This window comes from Trachemys scripta, chromosome 3 (assembly GCF_013100865.1).
Source record: "Trachemys scripta elegans isolate TJP31775 chromosome 3, CAS_Tse_1.0, whole genome shotgun sequence".
NCBI lineage: Eukaryota > Metazoa > Chordata > Testudines > Emydidae > Trachemys > Trachemys scripta.
The window spans coordinates 147687293-147701563 of record NC_048300.1 but is presented as its reverse complement, the minus strand read 5'-3'; the positions used below and the strand labels follow the sequence as shown (position 1 = coordinate 147701563).

Here is a 14271-nt window from a genome sequence, read left to right as displayed (position 1 = left end):
CCCCTCATTTTTGCATAGTTCCCCCTTTTGAAATTAAATGCCACAGTGTTGGGCTGTTGAGATGGTCTTCCCACCACAGGGATGTTGAATGCTATTATATTATGGTCACTATTTCCAAGCGGTCCTGCTATAGTTACCTCTTGGACCAGCTCCTGCGCTCCACTCAGGACTAAATCGAGAGTTGCCTCTCCCCTTGTGGGTTCCCGTACCAGCTGCTCCATGAAGCAGTAATTTAAAGTATCGAGAAATTTTATCTCTGCATTTCGTCCTGAAGTGAAATGTTCCCAGTCAATATGGGGATAATTGAAATCCCCCACTATTATTGAGTTCTTAATTTTGATAGCCTCTCTAATGTCCCTTGGCATTTCATCATCACTATCACCGTCCTGGTCAGGTGGTCGATAATAGATCCCTAATGTTATATTCTTATTAGAGCATGAAATTTCTATCCATGTTCTATGGAACATGTGGATTTGCTTAAGATTTTTACTTTTAGACATGTTCAATAAATATTTCTGTTCTGTATTTGGAAAAAAACAGCTAATATAGTAATGATAGCACTTTTTCCATTCCAACAGCATCTCTGGAGGATATTAAACAAGAGCTACTAAAGTTAGACATTTGAAAATCAGCAGATCCAGATAACTTATATGCAAGAGTTTTAAAAGAACTGGCTGAGGAGCAATTCTGGACCATTAATGTTGATTTTCAATAAGTCTTAGAGAGCTGGGGAAATTCAGAAAACTGGAAAAAAGCTAATGTTGTGCCAATTGTAAAAAAAGTAAACAGGATAACATGGGTAATTGTAAGCTTGTCAGCCTGATATCAATCCGTGGCAAGATAATGGAGGGTTGATATGAGACACGATAAATAAAGAACTAAAGGAAGGTAATGTAATTAATACAAATCAACATGGGTTTCTAGAAAATAGATCCTGTCAAACTAACTTGATATTTGTATTAATTTACAAGTTTGGTTGATAAAGATAATAGTGTTGACATAAAATACTTAGACTTCTGTAAGGCTTTTGACTTGTGCCACATGATGTTTTTATTAAAAACTAGAATGATGTAAAATTCACATGGCACACATTAATAGATAAAAATTGGCTAAATGATAGGTCTCAAAATGTAATTATAAGTGGGGAATTGTCTTCAATGGGATTCCACAGGGACCAGGTCTTGTCCCTAGGCTATTTAACTCTTTTACCAATAACCTGGAAGAAAACATAAAGTCATCACTGATAAAGTTTGAAGATGACACAACAATTGGAGGAGTGGTAAATAATGAAGAAAACAGGTCACTGTATCAGAGTGATCTGGATTGCTTGGTAAGATGGAAATCAGTGACTGTGAAAAAGATTTGGGGGTTGTGGTTGATAATCAGCTGACCATGAGCTCCCAGTGTCATGCTGTGGTCAAAAAAAGGCCAAAAAACCTGAGATCCTGGGATGCATAAACAGTAGGAATAGAGAGGTTATTTTACTTCTGTATTTGGCACTGGTGTGACCATGGCTGGAATACTGTGTGCAGTCCTGGTGTCCACCATCCAAAAAGGCTGTTGATAAATTGGAGAGGCTTTCATTGAAGTTGAAACTAGACAAATTCATACTGGAAATAAGATGTACATTTTTGATAGTGAGGGTAATTTTACCTTTGGAACAGTTTACCAAGGGCAGAGGTAGATTCTCCATTGGTGACAATTTTTAAATCCAGATTGAATGTTTTTCAAAAAGATCTGCTCTAGGAATTATTTTAGGGAAGTTCTATGAGCTGTGTTTTACAGGAGATCAGACTAGATGATCACAGTGATCCCTTCTGGCCTTGGAATGTATGGAATCTCTGAATCTATGAAGCCAGTTGATACACTATTGTGAAAGTGTTTGTTGCTGTAAATGAACACAGGGGAAGAGACAAGGAAATATTACTAGAACAGAAGTAGGGAATGATAAGGGAAGGAAGAGTATTCTCTATGTGTGAAAACAGTGTTTAAGAGACTATTGGAATAGAGAGAGGCCTGTGACTTTCAACACAGCAAGTAATGAGTGAGAATGAGAGAGATGACGAGGTAATTTGAGGGACCATGAGGGAGATGACACTGCAGGAGACAAAACAAGCAATAAGACAAATCAAACCAAAAACTATCTACAATCACAGCTGGGGCTGAGGAATTGGAGCTGCCAAAAGATAACTCATGCTATTCAAACTTCTCAACTGGCAACTGTAATCCCGTGCTGGAGAATCAGAGCTCAATGCGCATGAATGGGTCAGAACACCATTCCACCTCCATCATCCATCCCAATCAGCTTTTGCCTCAGGCTCAAGCCAACTTCTTCCCCCATCCTCCTCCCTTCTAGCTCCCAAGTTCCTTTCTCATCTCAACCTATAGCTTGCATGTTTGTCTCAGTTCTCATCTGTTTGTAGTTTTCAGCATCCTACATAATTCAATGAAACACCTTTTAGAAAACAAAAAAAATCAGAAAGACTATGCATTAACTGATATGTTACAGTGATGGTAACAGTTTCATCCGTTATTTGAAAGAGAAACCCAAATGCTGTAGCAAAGGGCTATGTATTTGGTTTAAATGCAAAGTTGTATAAGTGGCATATTTGGAGGGAGGCTTCAGTAATATAACAGCAAGTGACTCCTTTGTAAAATATTATATATATATTTTAAAATGTATCTGCTGTCCTGTGGCTTACAGGTGTTTTTCAGAAATGTTGAATATTTTTTTGTGTAGCAAATTAAAACTAGAGTTTTAATCTAGTGAGTTATTTCCTTGTTCCCATAATATAAGAACTAGGGGCTACCAAATGAAATTAATGGGCAGCAGGTTTAAAACAAATAAAAGGAAGTTCTTCCTCTCACAGCGCACAGTCAACCTGTGGAACTCCTTGCCTAAAAGGGTTGTGAAGGCTAAGACTATAACAGGGTTTAAAAGAGAACTAGATAAATTCATGGAGGTTAGTCCATTAATGGCTGTTAGCCAGGATGGGTAAGGAATGGTGTCCCTAGCCTCTGTTTGTCAGAGGGTGTAGATGGATGGCAGGAGAGAGATCACTTGATCATTACCTGTTAGATTCACTCCCTCTGGGGCACCTGGCATTGACCATTGTTGGTAGACAGGATACTGGGCTGGATGGACCTTTGGTTTGACCCAGTATGGTCATTCTTATGTTCTTATGACAAGAAAATAACATAGTGCACATTGTAAAAGTTCTGGAGCTGCCTCTGGCTGAAAAGTTGCAATGAATTAATGCAGTTTTTGGACAGAAATTTAAGGCAGTACTCTGACCTAAGACTGTTCTATGAGCCTCAGACATGGTTGCTTAATTTTTCAGGTTGCTGTTCATTTTCCTCAAAGAGTAAATCACAAAACCAGTTTATTGATAAAATACTGAAAGAGCTGTTTCACCACTAGCTTTCATAATCACTACATGCTTTCTCACTCTTTGCTGATAACACCCTAGGTTCCCAATTAAGCCAAAGAAAGATAATATTTGATTGTGTTGTGTGATCTTTAGCAGATCTTTGTGTAAAGGGGAGGCTTATTTTAAAGAAGTCAAAAATAAATTTCATATAATTATACAAACAAGTGTCTCTGCTTTCAGTTGTTTGAGAAAATAATTGGTTTTTGAGACAGAGAAATGCTTGAAGACTCTGCTAAATAGGTTGCAGCTGAGCATGCTTCTTTGTTCAGTTTGTTGTTTTATATGAAATGATAGGCACAATGTGATGTTAGCCACTGAGTTTGATATATAATGTATACGGATGTCACTGGGAGCATGGCTTCATGGGATATGAGACCACTTGTTGGAAGGAATTAGACTCGTGCTTTATTATTCTTGCTTTAACAGGAAGGAAAATGTCAAAGTAGCAGAAACTCTGGCCGCTAAGCTATTATCAGTACATTGTACAATCTGTTGTACATTTCACAATACAGTTAAACTTCTCTATATGTCAATCATGCAACTACAGTGTAGTGTGTTTTAAGTGTTAAGTGGAGTATTTTCATGAGTCTCGAGCAAGTTTCAGTTTTTGAACTCCATATTCGTATTTAGTGATCCATTCATTAGTCCCCTTCCTTCTTCTTCATAGCCTTCCTCGCCTTTCACCTCAAAAGTAATGTCAAAGAAAAATCTGCAGGGAAGCAGTGCTGTAGTCCACAATAGACTAGTGTAATTGTCATTGTACAATGCTGTTGAAATGTCTGCTCAGAGAAGGACAGTCCAGCTAAAGAACCTCTGGTAGCATTTCCAACATGATGGCATTCTACCCGTGTTTGACTGTGCCTTAATAAACTATTAATCCCAGATAAATTATTATTCATGCATTATCTGGAAGGAAGAATGTTCTTGTGATTAGGACGCAGGGCTAGAAGTCAGGAAAACTGACTGGTTCTATAGCTATCTGTGCCAAAATCTTCTGTGTCACCTTGAGCAAGTACTTTATTTCCTCATCTGTAAAATGGATCTACGACTACCTACTTATTTCACAGAGTGGCTGACTTAATCAATTACTGTCTGTAAAGCATGCCATTTCCAACCACCTTGGTGGATGATGGTTGATGCTGCACATGTTCCTTTTATGCAGAATGCCCAGCAACTAATCCTGTCATTCCAAAACTAAACTGGTTATGACAGAAAATCATAGAATATCAGGATTAGAAGGGACCTCAGGAGGTCATCTAGTCCAACCCCCTGCTCAAAGCAGGACCAGTCCCCAGACAGATTTTTGCCCCGGATCCCTAAATAGCCCCCTCAAGGATTGAACTCACAACACTGAGTTTAGCAGGCCAATGCTCAAACCACTGAGCTATCCCTCCCCCCAAAGGTGGCCTTTGAGGCTCCCAGCAGGTCTCGAGGAGCAAGGAAGTAGCATGGGCTTACCGCCGTCCCTGGGCGGGCTCAAACCACCATCCTTTCAGTTAACAGCTGAACGCGCTGACCCATTGCGCCACAGAGACACGGCTTGAGTGTTAAAGTATAACTAATTTATGCATATTTTGTTTCCATAGCTGGATTTCTTCCTTTCTCTTTTATTTATTATTATGTATTTCTAAAATCTTTGTGAGGTTGTTAGTATGGACTTTTCCTTTTTCCTTGTGAAATGTTACATATGCATACTCTGCTATGGGAGAATTGATTATAGTGACCCTCAGAGCCATGGTGTATATGAAGGTTACTATAATGTTATTTTTTAACAGGTATCCTTAATAGTTTTCGGTTTAATCTATTTAAAGCATCACATCATGATAGTTCTTGGCCTCGGAGTTTCATTTTTATAGCACTGCTGAAGCTGATGGCATACTGGCACTGGTCCTGCCTTTTCAGGTCCTTATTCCACCACAGCATTATTATACAATTTTCAGGATATCATTTTGGACACTGAGATGAGCTTTTTTGTTGTATTAGAAAAGAAAATTGACCAGTCAAAGTCCAAGGCCAAATTCTGCTCCTGCTTACAATCAGTATTTATGAACTCAATGGAGTTACACTAGTGTCACTGAAAGCAAAGTTTAACTTGTTCCCACGGTATAGTAAGAAAATGCTATCCCATTGATAAAAAGCTTTATAAATAACTGAACAATACTTATAATTACACATTTCAAAATTTCAAGTCTTTCATTCTTCACGATGGAATTCAAGCATTCCTGAAGAATACCTTCACATAGCTGGATTTACTTAATCTTTTCACAAAAAGAACAGGAGTACTTGTGGCACCTTAGAGACTAACAAATTTGTTAGTCTCTAAGGTGCCACAAGTACTCCTGTTCTTTTTGCGGATACAGACTAACACGGCTGCTACTCTGATTCCTGTCATTAATCTTTTCAAATTGTCCTCACTGAAATTAAAGATGCTTACTTGTGGAGGCCTATGTAACTGGAGCTTTTAAAATTAAGAGAACTTCTGTGGGAATTTGAAGTGCGTGTGAATAGAGTACAACATTAGGTTATTTTGGAATAAATAATCCAGATTTCAGAGGTCAAAGGGGATGGGGAAAGGGTTTTATTGCTATCATCACTAAATTCAACAAAATAATAGGATGAACGATTTGGATTTATTGCTGTCACTAGATATGGTATAGTGTAGGTGTAGATCAATTCAGCATGATCTTACATATCTACTGCTTTTTTATTTTTCAAACCAAACGAATCGTAAATTTTGAATTAAACATATGGATGCTGTAGTCATGGAAACATGTGTCTTCTGTTCTTTCTATGCTGGGTAGAAAATGTAACTTTAACCAGGGGATTGTAGGGACTGTACTAGCTGTGAGTTGGTTATTACACAGGAAAATATGATCAAGGACTCAAATATAAGCCAGCATTTTTTAATGTTTCATATTAAAAATAAAATAAGTGGGATAATGTAAGCTGAGGATCCAGAGACTATAAACAGTACAGATAATAATGAGTTCTGATAATATATAACAGTAAATCAGTGTAACTAGTAAGAAAGGGGTAAAAGAAAAGATTATAGACAGATGGGACTTAATGGGCATCGTAACTATTGGAGGAAAACCAATAGGGGCATCTGAGGCATGGCAACATAGGAATGAAATCAGATGATCCAGAGTGAGGCTGGGGAAAGGAAATAGAACAAACATAATAGCACCGAAGAAATAAGGGGAAAAAAGAGGAGAAAACTGGAGGAGGAAAGAAGGGTTCACAAAACCCTTTTCTTGGCCAGAACTGTGGAAAATGGAAACACAAAGAATAGTTTTTGCTTTAAGTGCAGTTTGTGATCTTCTGCCAGGATTGATTCACTTTCAGTGACAGTGGCTGAGAGAATGTGACAGTTGAGGCTTATATGAGGAGATCTACAAGGCAGTGCACTTTTCAAGCTGCAACATGGCACTAGCCCAGGACTGGTATCACAGGAAACATGAGTGTAAAACAGCACTGGCGGATACATTAACCACTGTCACTTTTACTCCTTATCCTTGCCTCAACAAAAGGAAGTCAGATCATAAAAACTGTGAGCAAAAACAATCCCAGCAAAACAAGACCCTGGTTGAATTAGAAATAAAAACCAGCCACAAATAACAATATATTGTGTGTATATATAATAAAACATAAATTTTACTTTTCTCAAATGCCAAGCTACCCGGCATTTTCTGCATAGCTATCCCTCTGCTTCATCCCTAACACATCAAAAGAAAGCACCAAATTAAACTGAACTTCTTAAGAGGAAGCATCTGACAGATTTAGTTAAAAGCCTCTTCATAGAAGAATCCTAGTTAACCCCTTCCTTATTGTCTCATTTCCCTGCAGTAGTACCCTGAGGAATGTCCACTGAGATTACTGGAATGTGAGAATATGCTGATCCATGTACCATGAGCTGATGGCATTTGTTGGATATACAATAAGTGGTTTTAACAACGAGGAGTCCTTGTGGCACCTTAGAGACTAACAAATTTATTTGGGCATAAGCTTTTGTGGGCTAAAACCCATGTCATCAGATGCATGGAGTGAAAAATACAGTAAGCAGGTATAAATATTACAGCACATGAAAAGATGGGAGTTGCCTTACCAAGTGGGGGGTCAATGCTAATGAGGCCAGTTCAGTTAAGATGGAGGTGGCCTATTCTCAACAGTTGACAAGAAGTGGTGAATACCAAGGGAGGGAAAATTACTTTTGTAGTGCTAACAAGGCCAATACAATCAAGGTGGACGTCGCCCATTTCCAACAGTTGACAAGAAGATGTGAGTATCAGCAAAGGGAAAATTACTTTTTGTAGTGACCCATCCACTCCCAGTCTTTATTCAGGCCTAATTTGATGGTGTCCAGTTTGCAAATTAATTCCAGTTCTGCAGTTTCTAGCTGAAGTCTGTTTTTGAAGGTTTTTTTGTTGAAGAATTGCCACTTTTAAGTGTGGTTATGTAATCTATCTGTGAAGTGGTTAGGACTGGTTCTCCATTTTGAGCAGTATGAATAAATGTCCTCTGAATAATGGATATTCAGGTGTTTCTCTGAGTGATATAAAGGAAAAGCATTTGTATGCTATTTTAGTTTTATTGTTATCAAACTGTTGCTTGATTTTCATTCCCTTCCACCACCATCACCCCCGGTCTTATATAAACAAACATGGCTCCATTTGCCTTACCCAGGTGTCTGTGCCCAGACTGAACCCAATGTTTGGCACTTGCTTGCTTCTCTGAACCAACTCTTTTATTCCTCGTCTGCCAGCTGTCTGGCACTGTCTCTCTTGCCTTAAGGAGATGATCTAGATGCACAGGATAATTTACTGGGCAGGACCACAAGGCTGGTTTCACAAACGAGTATGGAGCCAGGGGCATCAGGAGGGCTTCTGCTTACTGCCATTTTTAGTGAGCTAGCGTGGGTACATTTGCACAAGCTACAGATCACACCTGTGGCTGAAGTGTAGACATAGCCTTATTCTGTGTGTAGCCTTATTCTCGTTTTTTATTTGGCTGAAGCTATTTGAGGACTCTGAATGCAATTCTCAAATAGTTTTGGTTGCCCAAAACTGAATATTTCAGTGAAATTACTGTTCAGCCAAAAAATTTCAGCTCTGTTCCATATTTCATTTATGGCAACAACGTTTGATCTCAAGTTTGTTTTTCCATAAAGATTATGCACTAGTTCAACGTTACTTTTCTGGCAGTTTTGCTGATGGCTTCTGTGTTTTAAAAGTATTGCTTAAGCATTTTCCCCCTTGATTTTGGCAGTTTACAGTCCTGCTGTCATTCTTCATTGCAGTGAGCAAATATGTAAGTGTTCTAATTGCCTAATTGAAACCAGCAAAAGATAGGATAAGTTATAGAGAATAAAATGTAACAGTAAGCTGAAGTTTAGAGCCTCATGAATTATTGTAGGTAATTTCTATTATTAGAAGTTTAATACACTTGCCAACATTCTAATTAGAGATTGGCTGGAGGAGTTTAGAAAGTCTGGTAGTTCTAAAATTGAGGGCTCAAGACTTAGATGGGTTCTTACTCAGTGGTTGGTGTCATGATCCTGCAGTTCTTGAACCTGGGTCTGCAGGGTTCCCAGTTGACTGTAACCACCCTGCTCCTACCCAGTGACTTGCTACTAACAAACTAAGTAGGAGAGACCGTGAAACCTGAAGTTATATCACGGAGGGCTTCCGTAGGCCTGATTGGAGGAACCCCATGGGCTATGATTGGTCAGGGCTTCTTAAAGAGAGGCACAGGTAGTTATCCACACAACGAGGCTCTACCTGGCTGCTATGTTGGACCCTTCCTTCTTGCCTGACTCCTGGTTCCTGCTTTCCTAACACTTGCTCCTGGTATCAGACTCCAACTCAGACCCTTGGCTCAACTCTGACCCTTGGTTTCAGCCAGCCATCTACATCGCGGCCCTGACAGTTTGGTATTTTAAAACAATTCAAGGGACTATGTCCTGGAGGAGTATTGGCTTGGTAAAAGTTTCTCCTTATTTCAGAATCTAATTTTGCTAATCTTTAGACTTGTCCACACTATGGAAGTTTACTGGGGGTGCAGGGAGGGGAAACTCCTATAGGTTGTAACACGAGTTCAGTAGACCCGAGGATATCATTACTGTAGATAAGACTCCTTTAGATAGATCCAGTGACTCAATTTAGACTAGTTTTCAGCAGGTTTAACTGGAACAATAAGTAAAATTGGATCCATTTGCCAGAGCCTGGTCTACAATAGTGGATACCTCAGTTTCAGATGTACCAGACTTTTCTGGAAGTACTTTAGGTAGGGATCCATCCTCCTCAGCTAGGTCTTGATCATAGCACTATGGTCTGAACCCAGCAAAGCACCTAGCCACAGGCATACCTTTAGGCATGGCGATAGTCCCATGAAGATGAATGAGTCCTCAGCACATCACAAGATTGAATTCCTAAGCATTAACTAAAATGCTAGGAGAAGTGGCTTGGGTTTGGTGGGGTATTTTTTTTTTTTTTGGAGGGGGGGGGGGGGGGGTTGTTTTGTTTTTTCTTTTCTCTTGGTAAGTGTCTCCAGTATAGAGAAGGCTATAGAGAGTGGGAACCAATTTCTGAAATAAAGAAAAACCTCACTGAACCTAAATTCCACCAGGCTATGTTCACACGAGTTGTTTGACAATGCCCAGCCCATTGTGACTTGAATCTTCAGTGACATCCCAACACTCCTGGAAACAGTTTCATTTTATCTCTGGTTTAACAGAGTGGTAATAATGCAGCAGGGGTATCTGTAGAAAAAGAATGTAGATACTCATATATCCTTGAAGTGCTTGCTATTCACCATTGGTGGTTGCGGGAGGGCAGATTGCAGAGTAAAACCAGAAAAAAAAACCTTTAAAAACACAAAAATGTTGTTTCTGTGGAAGAGGAGTTGCTCTGTTTGCTTACCTGTGTGCCTTTAAATGAAATTAGACATTGTGTCCTGTGTACACAACAAATAGCACAGAACAGCAGTGAGTGCAGTACTGCCTCTATGAATGGGCAGTGGCTTTTCATTTCATACATCATTATTCATGTCCTGTCATCGTGGATCCACAGAATCAGGAGCACATGACTGTCCTCAGTGCAATGTAAAGAAGAAGAAACATTAATCAAAGCTTGAGCCTATGTATACTTATCAGGGTGTCAGTATCTCTCCGTTATTTATGTAGGACCCTACCTAACGGTTTTGCTATAAGTAATACTACCTATGTGTCTCTATCATGGACAGTAACAATGCACATCTTGGAGGGGGTTACATAAAGTGAGAGTGATTAGAAGTATGGGAGTAAAGTCATAATGGAGACTCTGGCAGCAGAAAGGAGGCAGACCATTAATGGAATGAGTGAATATGGGCTGCTCTCTTCATTTCAATAACAGTTGTGACCAAATGTGGGCTAGTACTGGCTCACAGGCAAATACAGAATAGAACATCTGTATACCAGATACTTGTGTGTTTGTGTTCTATTGCTGATCCAAAGGAAGTAAATTCCACATACCAATTACTTTGGACTATTGGGGAAGAGTCCATGAGAGAGAAACCAACTCTATATTCCCCAGCATAACTGGAAAACTTTTGCTCACCGATAGTAGGTACAAATGGAAACATTAAACACCTGCTATGTTTCCCATAGCATTGAAAGCACTCACTATTTGTTTCCTTTGTGATAATTAGAATCTTAATCTATTAGGAGAGTGCCTTAGTTCCACTCACTCTAGACTTAAGTTACTAGAAACCTGCTGTCAAAGATCTGCATCCCATATTATCCTCACACTGTTCAATGTGTTCAATATAAATCTTTCGTTTCAGTTTGCTTCAGCTATTGTCTATGGGACATTTTTCATTTGCATGATGTGGCTATTATTAGTGTTAACACCGTTCCTAGAGCCCCGAATAAGACAATGATCCTGAACGCATACTTGGTCCATCCTCTGCCATTTTTCCAGGCATTTCTCTGTGTAGTGAACACTCACATTTTGTTTTTTCTGACTCCAGTCAGGCATGATTATCAAACTTCATGCAGGAATCTTGATTGTTTCAAGACAGGTAGTGACTGCCAGTCACTATTTTTAATTTCATTTTTAGACATGGGAGCTTTTAAGGGTAATCCAACCTTGATTGCTTTCTATAGCACACGAGGCCAAAATATTTAAAGTGCAGCTTGTTGCCTGATGGAAAAAAAAATCAAAAATGTTCCATTTAGAAACAATTCTGGCTCTACATCATGCATTTTCCATTTTTATCCTCTTGGGTTGTTATTTTTTTCCCTTCTCTTCTTTCCGTGGAGATAGATTTTCTTTAAGAGTTTATTTGCTCCTAGTTCTAATTCCTCACTTGAATTCAAAGTCCTTTCAGTAATAAAATTTTCACTGCAACCAACTACAGTGTTACAGAAAATCGTGCCTAGTTTAATAACAGATAAGAATAAACAGCTAAAGCAAAGCATAAAACAAAGATCCTATATCATTAGCAATGAAAAATTCAGGAAGGAGAAACAAGACCGATTGATATGTCAGAGCATTATGGCTAGATCGTCACTGCTGCGATCGATGCAGCGGTGTCGATTTAGTGCATGTGGTGAAGACCCGCTAAGTCTATGGCAGAGCGCTCTCCTGTCGACTTCTGTACCCCAGCTCCCCGAGAAGAATAAGGTAAGTTGGCAGGAGAGCATCTCCCATCAACACAGTATGGTGTAGACAACGCTGTAAGTCAACCTAAGTTACGTCGACTTCAGTTACATAACTTACGTACCTGAAGTAGTGTAACTTAAGTTGACTTACAGCTATAGTGTAGGCACCGACTCTGTGGGTGCTTTGGGGCTGGAGCACCCATGGGGAAAAATTTGTGAGTGCTCTGCACCCACCGGCAGCCAAGCTCCCCTCACTCCCCATCCCACCTCCTTCTCCCCCCCGAGCATGCTGCATCCCTGCTCCTCTGCCTACCTCCCAGCATTTCCCGCCCGGCCGCCGCCAAACAGCTGTTTGGCAGCATTAGCACACTCGGGGAGGGGGAGAGGAGAGGAGCGGGAACGTGGCGTGCTAAGGGGAGGAGGCTGGGAAAAGGCGGGACCAGGGCGGGGATTTGGGAAAGGAGTTGGAGTAGAGGCAGAGAGGGGGTGGAGTTGGGCCGGAGACTTTGGGGAAGGGGTTGGAATGGGGGCAGGGAAGGGGTGGGAAGAGGCGGGGAAGGGGCAGGGACTCATGTAAGGGGTGAAGTGGGGGCGGGGCCAGGGCAAAGAGGGGGGGTCAAGCACCCAATGTAAAGTGGGAAAGTCGGCGCCTATGTGTAGACCAGCCCTAAGTGTAATCATCATCTGCATCAGATATTATTTTATCCATCTGCATTCCTCAGTAGTGTAGTTCTGTTGGCGTTTTGTTATTCTTAAGTGACTCTCAAATTCCTTCGTAGTACCCAGAAAAGAAGATAACATCTTGTCTTCCTTTAGTACAGTGGGTACACAATTCCACTGTTTTGGAACATAGGGCTGGCTTGAAAAGATTAACTAATTTTATTACACCAAGAAAACTATTGGTTTGTGCATATCTGAACAACAGTAAAGAGTAACATGTTTAAATTGTTTATAAAAAGAATTAGTCCAGCAGTGTGCAAGCTGGCTCACTTTAAATCATGAGGAAAAATCTTTTAATGAGAAGTTATGGTGGTGTTGGGAGTCTGTGACGTGCAGGAGGTCAGAATAGATGATCTGGTGGTATCTTCTTGCCTTAAACTCTATGGGCTGATCTACAATGAAAAGTTACATTGGCACAGCTACATCTCTCAGGGTTGTTAAGAATCCAACCTGGAGTTGTAATTAAGCTGACCTAATTACCAGTGTAGACAGCACTAAGTCAACGGAAGAATTCTTCTTCAACCTAGCTACTGCCTGTCAGGAGGTGAAATAACTACAGTGATGGGAGAACCTCTCCACTGAAGCGCTATAGCAGCACAGCTGCACCTGTACCACTGTAACGTTTTTAAGTGTAGACATAGTCTATGATTATGAACTATGCCCATAATACAGGTTTGGAAAGCATGATTAATGATCCTTTCAATTGACTCATTTAAATTACATTAATAAAAATAATCTTGCTTAAGGATCAGCTGATACCAACAACGTAGCTACTAACCACAATAAATTCATTGGATCACATTCTGAATGCATCTCTCAACTCTGTTGTCAGAACTGTCCATTTATATGTGCAGCATAATGGGGCATGGGTAGAGGGGTCACAAAAAGGTTGTTGTCATCCCAAAAATGCTGCCTGGACATGTTGTATCCCAGGAGCTCTCTCATCAACTGTAGTGGTTAATTTTTTTTTGAGAAATATTAACAAACTGCTTCAGAGTTTAAATTTAAAAAAAAAAACCCTCTAGCATAAGAAATAAAAGCTCTAGAAAGAGTTGAGCACTGGGACTCATGCCAGGTGAGAGAATTTTATGGCTGCTTTACTATGTTGTGAACCTCTGCTAGCTACATTGGGAAAATGCTAAACATCTTAAAAACTAAGCATTCTTGCTTTAGTAACGTGTCAGAAATCTTTGGCCAGAATCCCACTGAGATTCTCACGCACTGCTGCTATGACAAATGAGTTTAAGGAAAGTTTCTACAATGTCTGTCTTATTCACATCTTTTGCAAGCTAATTTTGGTTATATTTGCATTTTGGATTACATGGCCTGGTCTCAACCCCCACCCAATTGTCTCTAATATATATTTCTATATAAAATATAGGGTTATGAAAGCTGGATTTACTTATGCCCTAGAATATTATGGGTTTAAAAGTTTGACTGAAATTCAAGCATTATTGAATTTGCATCCTACTTAGGAGAGGC

At 39.9% G+C, this 14271-nt stretch overlaps 1 protein-coding gene and 1 non-coding gene across 2 annotated transcripts in view; one reads left to right on the top strand and one right to left on the bottom strand.

Annotated features, from left to right (window-relative positions):
• Window positions 1-14271, top strand: part of KCNQ5 (potassium voltage-gated channel subfamily Q member 5) — a 519022-nt gene that overhangs the window by 302686 nt on the left and 202065 nt on the right. The window lies entirely within an intron of this gene.
• On the bottom strand, window positions 4893-4966 carry TRNAN-GUU. The gene has a single exon. It is a non-coding gene; the product is annotated as a tRNA-Asn (tRNA).